The sequence below is a fragment of the Macrobrachium rosenbergii genome, chromosome 18 (assembly GCF_040412425.1).
Source record: "Macrobrachium rosenbergii isolate ZJJX-2024 chromosome 18, ASM4041242v1, whole genome shotgun sequence".
NCBI lineage: Eukaryota > Metazoa > Arthropoda > Malacostraca > Decapoda > Palaemonidae > Macrobrachium > Macrobrachium rosenbergii.
The window spans coordinates 28,474,995-28,482,033 of NC_089758.1; positions in this window are offsets into that span (position 1 = coordinate 28,474,995).

A 7,039-nucleotide genomic window follows, 5' to 3' on the forward strand; every position below is an offset into this window, starting at 1 on the left:
CGTTGAGAAAATTAATTTTTCCTTATCGAATTAGATGCTGTTTAATGACAGTGATAGGTTTCTGTGTTTATGAAACAATATTATAATTTTCCGTAGAGATTAGGAGTACTGTAGATAATGTATCTGCCCTCATGCAAAATAATCTGAACCCAGGTTAATGGCATATTATACAAGACCAAGAGAGAAGTATTGTACCATGAACCAAAATTATGAAGGAAGTTTGTTTTTCTTCTGCTATTACGCACCTGAGCATAAGTTTTAACCACTGGATCCAGAGAAATTACTGGAAGAGCAGTAACCGCTGTTTCTCTCCCACGAGTTGTTTTTGATCTGTACCTTTATCCGTCCCCGCCCCCCACCTCCATCCCCCAAGTGCGGATTTTAGGTGAAGATAACGAGGTCAGCCTTTGTGTGTATACATCGAAGTATGACTTTTGGTGAAACAAAACGAGGTACGACTTCGCGTGAATATAGAAGCACGGCTTTCGGTAAGAGATATCGATGTGTGATTTTATTTGAAAATATTGAAGTAAAATTTTTTCTGAATAGATCAAAATTCGATTTTATACGAAAACATCGACGTACGATTATATGTGAATATATCGATTGATCTTTGAGATGAATAACACCCCAGATGGTGATCAAATTGGCGTTGATTCACTAGCTAGAAAATGAATAATGTTTTGGCATAACTTCATTTTTAATATGAAATTGAAATAATTCTTATTTCTATTTAACTACTTCAAATAAAAATCGTACTGAATAAAACTAAGAACAGATACAAAAAAGAGATTTTTGTTTTTCTAACAACAATGTATACACTTAAAAAGATCAGCTTTACCTGAGTGGGTTACTAAATATACGTCAAAATATTGATCTATGTCGATCTTCTCAAACCTTTGATTTATGTTGGGTCTGAAATCGTGGCCAGAATCATCAAAAGAACATCCCCTGTAATTCTGCAAATTTCTGAAAATAAATTTGTTGGGTTCTCACGTTGGCTGAGTTCCATTTTCAGTTACTTCCTTTTTTTAATACTGTGCCTTACAAGGGTTAAAATATACAATGCAATAGTTTTACTGTTCCTTTATTATTTATATAACCTTTATCAGAAATCAGTATTGATGTATAAAATACATGTTTTACTCCTCAGAATCAGAGCGAGGCTGAAGCATAAGTGGAAAGTATCCGCAGGATGTTTGAACACATCCTCAGAAATTGGCAGGATGGTCGAATATGGCATCAGTCTTGATTATATCGTTCTCAGCAGTCATCACAGCTGATCGGAGAGTCGACGGATCTTCCAAAACGCAGGAAATTCTTGTTGTATTGACGACCAAATCTGGAAGAAGAAGAAGAAGAAGAAGGTTATCTTTCGTTTTTTTTATTTTGAGATTTCTGAATTATGAGTAATTAACTGAGGATCATTTGGCAAATTGTTAATTAAGAGGTGATTCCACTGTATCAGGTGGTATTTCTTTTCTAAGTTTGATTTTCTAAGAAGCTTAATATATTCAAACTTAAGCACGTAGGTTAGTTTTTGACTCAAATTAGTGGAGGTAGATTACTTGGATCTCCAAATATATACTGTAGATATAACCTTGACTTTATAAAACTCTCTCTCTCTCTCTCTCTCTCTCTCTCTCTCTCTCTCTCTCTCTCTCTCTCTCTCTCTCTCTCTCTCTCTCTCTCAATTTTCCTAGTAAAGCTGAAATTAATTTTCCTTAATTTTCCTTGCCTTAAAAAGTTTCTGTTTCCACGAGCAGCCCTGTGGAAGATGTCGACCTCCGCTGCTGGTTCCTCTAGAACAGGAAAAGGAACCTCATTGGGGCTACCTTCGAGGCCGATGTCTTCGGGACCAGAACGGCCAAACCGCAAGAAGTTGCGGCTGCGTCCGAAGCGCAAAAAGTTGCGGCTGCGTCCGAAGCGCAGGAAGTTGCGGTTCCTCTTGGTGGCTGATAAGGGTTCAATCTCGTCGTCCTCGAAGTCTCCTCCTCGGCCGAATCTGAAGGTGAAGGTAATTTAATGTATTATTTTCTTATTTCCTGAATTCTGAAAATTAAGTGAAGGTGATTTAGGTTGTTATTTCTTGGATTCTTGAAGAACAATGTCTTAAGAAACAGTTGTTGCTCTTGTCATAGGAAATTGACAGTGAAAGGTTAGGTTTCTAGACTCTCTTTGAAAATGAACCATAATTGCCGGTTTCACCAACACTGAAAGAGAGAGAGAGAGAATACTGACAGGTAAAGAATAATTTCATGATTTGACAATTATTAATGGGCATTTGGGAAGAGGATTAGTCACTACGCAGAACTGCTAAAACGATTTTTTGTTGTCTTCCCGAAAACAATGACTTTTAAGATTCAAATTCAGCGGCTACCTAAAAAAAAAGAAAAAAAAAGTACCTGAGGAAATTTCTTCCAGAGCTTCTCTTGTCCTCGACATCGCTTCGTCCGAACCTGATGAAGAGAAAAGATAAATTTCTTGGATTTGATAAAAAAAAAAAAAAAAATTGAATATCCCAAAAAATTCTCATCCCCTAAGATCAACTTACGTGACACAAGGAGCTGAAATATTTGGGATCTCATGAGTGTAAATTTATACCTCTGGCTTAATCTAACCTTACTATGGTGTGTTGCTATATTGTTTCGTAATGATTATATGTTATCTTCTGTCCATCTCTCTCTTTCTATTTTCTGTGTATATGTATATATATATATATATATATATATATATATATATATATATATATATATATATATATATATATATATATATATATATATATATATACCTAAATATATTGAGAGAGAGAGAGAGAGAGAGAGAGAGAGAGAGAGAGAGAGAGAGAGAGAGAGAGAGAGGGGGGTGGGGGTGGGGGGAACTTGCCGTATGAAGCTGCGGTCGACATTCCCTTTTTTCTCAGCCAAAGCCAAGTCTCCATCGTGGGCGATCTCGTCATTGCTGTCAGTACTGAGGCCTACGGAAACTGGAGGCTTAAGGGCTTGGCATAGGCAGCTCAGCAGCCCCAGGAAAAGCCAGGAAGTTACCATCATTGTGGTCTGGAATTCTGGAAAGGAAATTGGAGCGAATTATGGAGGTGATTCCAGAAATCTGTTGAGTAACGGAGTGGATGGATTTGACAGGTTTTACTAACGAAAATTTATTCACTTTATTTTTATTTTGCCCGTTTCGGGGTTGCTCTTGGGGCAAGTCTGTGCTTGTTTAATGCTAGCTTTAGACAAAAAAAAAAAATCATCAGGCTCAGATGAATTTGAAACAAATCCTCATGTTACGTGAATGACAAATTTGATGAACATAACTGACTATGATATCACCATTCATTGAAATTAGGACTGTTGGACTAACCATCACTTTATTTTAATAAAAATAATACTTCGCATTTTCTGATGTGTGTATGTGTTTTGTGTTCATGCATTTACATGCCTATTCAAATTATATAGTATATATATATATATATATATATATATATATATATATATATATATATATATATATATATGTGTGTGTGTGTGTGTGTGTGTGTGTGTGTGTGTGTGTGTGTGTGTGTGTGAATATACCTCATTGTATTCGCTGCCACATAAATAGTTGTCATGGACTGAAAAATACAGAAACACTGATTGCTAAGAGCTTCCGCATTTATCACTTGGCACTGTGATTAAAGGATCATACAAATGTACCCTGCCTTCACGTGTAATGAAATGTAATACATTAATAAGTATAACTGCAGATGGATGTCCACGTATTCTTCAGTACTTACATGATTATTTTAGTATAAGCGAGCGTCGGCTTAGAAAATAAGGCTTAAATATGCAATATGTAGCGTAACAGTTTGCCTAGAGAAAATTTATCGAACAATGAAAAAATCCGTCGAAAATGAGTTAGCAACGTTCATTTTCTATTTTCGAATTCTTCTTGTCAAGGCTGAAGAAAATTCCTTCAAAAAAAGTTGTATATTTTGTTACACTTTTGAAATACTTTTCAAAATAATTTCTCTTGTCCATCACGCTTAGGAGAACGACACAAGTTTCTGTTACAGGATCATTATTTGCGCAATACGAATACGGAAGTCTACTGTTCATAATTTGAATGCAAGAAGAATTTTATTTACTATAATAACTGGAGTTTTATTTTCTGTAAAAACTGGAGAACATTTACACTTCTAATACATTTGTTTGATTGAAGACTATCATTTCAGATCAAATATCATTATCAGTGAAATTTTGCTAGTTATTGTTATGAAGTCACAGTAAATAGGATCTGATTGTGTCCCTTAAAGTCATATTTTTTAAATGTAATCATGGGAAAGATGACGAACATGTGATAGAAAAGAAGAATTTTACACAGCCTTATTTTCAAAAGGGCTCAGAGATATCGTTTACATATCTGTTGGCTGCACAGAGTCCTCAGGCCCACACATGGACACTTAAAACCTGAACCTTCCTACACTTACCAGCCAGCATAAGGCAAGAGCATGTGCTGGCATATGGCCGGCGTTAATGTAAATGAAGATTATCTTCTGTATTCTGGAAACAAAATATACATAACTTCATAATTACCTTCTGTGTCGTGGATTCGAAAAGGAAGTGGCTGGTTGGGTGTAGAAACTGCAAGGCAGGGAGGCGAACTGCGACGTGTCAACAACTCCTTGAGATTTATATACCTTCCAGGGTTCCAGTCCTTCCCAAGACGCGCCCACTCCGAAGGGGAAGCGTCCCCTTTGGAGGGACAGGTCTTCTTTGGTTACAGAAAGCAATGAGGTCTCTGGAGAGGCGGCCACGTCTGGCACGTCCTTTCTCTTGGTCGTTGTCCTCGTAAGCATGGTGGGGATTGAGGCCTTTGGGGTCATATGTCATGCTAAGATGAGTTGGGTTTTATTTTCCGGAGGATGTATGAGAGGAAATGCACAAAAAGGAAAGCTCTCGAGCATGAAACTGTTTTTTCTTCTTTTACTGCGAAGGTAGATGGCAGAATCATAACAGGGTTATCTAATTATCGAACAAAGTGGCACTCGAAGTTACTGTTTGACTTAGCAACAGTCGTAAAGCAGAAATAGTGAATAAGATAGTAATTACAATTAATGAATAAGATTGGGACAAAGAAAACCGTTATTAGATTCTATAAAAAAAAACCCTACTTAAAATTATTAAGGTTACAGATGGGGGATCACTGTTGATGTTTTATAAGGTGATTAATGTTTGCTGTAAGAAGCTGCGCTTCAAGTTTTCACGCACTCTAAATTTAGGCATCCATATTTAAATGAAGGTTCATTATATCATCACAACAATAATAAATGTACCTCCCCTTTAACCTTAGTGTTAGGATTTTCAGAGCAGGATTATCTACGTAAGCTTACAGTTAATTAGAAAGGTATCTTTTTCTCTTTTGTACCAGCGCGTTCTACCATAGACGAGATTTCTCTTCAAGTCAACTAGGAAAAAATGTACAGTGCTAAGCCTTTCCAGCTGTACAATAACTATATGGGTCATGTGAATGCTCTACAGTAGACAAGGTAAGTGTAATATGATTCTTACTAATTTTGCAACCCTTGGTTGTCAAGTAACATAGTTTTAAATTTTTTCTAGGTAATAAGGTATACGTTTTCATGTGCTACACCAGAGAAAACTAGGTCATTGTTTCCCACTCTGTTTTTATAACAGTCATTTCTTCAGACTATAAGACCATGTTTTTATAACAGTCATTTCTTCAGACTATAAGACCAAGTTCATTTGAAAAGATAATGCATGAAGGTTAGGAATCATAAATGTTAAATACATTACAGGAAGCTGCTGTATTATTTTACCTTACTTACTAGTACATAAAGACATCTTTTGCATAAATGGGTAAAAGGGAAAGCAAATGGAATAGTTTACATTCTCACTTCTGCTAGAAGGAACAATATCTGGTAAAATCTGGTATATGAAGTGCACATGTGCAGGCATAGCCCTCTAGTGGCCAGGGAAAGAAACAGTGCCCACGAAGCCGGTTGGGTATGTTTCTCTTGGGACCCAATAGATAGCATCAGTTTGCATATTTCCAAGTTAGGTGATTCCACTTTTAACGAGACGGGGGAGGAGGAGTTTACTTATATGCATGAATTGGCATTATTGCCAAGTGTATTAATTTAATTCTGTCAACAATAAATCCTGAATAAGTATCTGGATTACATGTGCACATTATGCACAAATGGAAATCCTTTACTCTCAATATAAACAATATAGTCTTCATGCCTATTGAAATCTTGGTCTTTTTTGATAATGGTCTCTCCCGTCCGAAGCACCTGAGGTCTGTATTGAAAAAGCACGATTTGTTTTAATAAACGGGGCATCCATTGCATGTTAAAGATAGGTGTAGGAGCAGAATACACAAGAATAACTACTTGTAGTTAAAACCATCCGTTCAAAATACATGATATTCATACCTCAGGAAATATGACTAGATAACATTAATTTTTATTCATTTTGGAGTTCTATAAGAAATATTACCTACCACTAGATCTCGTTATGAATTAATAACAAAGAAACTGTTCCGCAGAAATATTACCTATTCGCTTATATATACATGTAGAGACAAGCAGAAGACCTACCTTACTTTGAATGGTGATAAACAATACAGGAACCGTCTTGCTTTCAACAGCGCGGAAGCTGTGATGATGATTTACGTAATCAGCCGTCGTACGGAGAATTATGCACCGACTCTGTGCGTTATTCCTTGGGTTTGGAGACCGAAATTGGATGGAAGCGGATTTCTCAGTCAGGGTAAATTAAGGCTTTAGCGCGGGGGGAGCGACATGCCATTAATCTCGTTTCATTACGGTTTAATGAGTTTCTCAGATTCCGTCTTAGGCATTTGATGTTCCTTTCCTTCTGGAAGGACTTTAATGAGGAGTGGGTATATCGTGTGTGTGTGTTTTTGTGTGTGTCTGCGTGTGTTGATGACCTGGGAGTAATATGCATCTATACACAATATATATATATATATATATATATATATATATATATATATATATATATATATA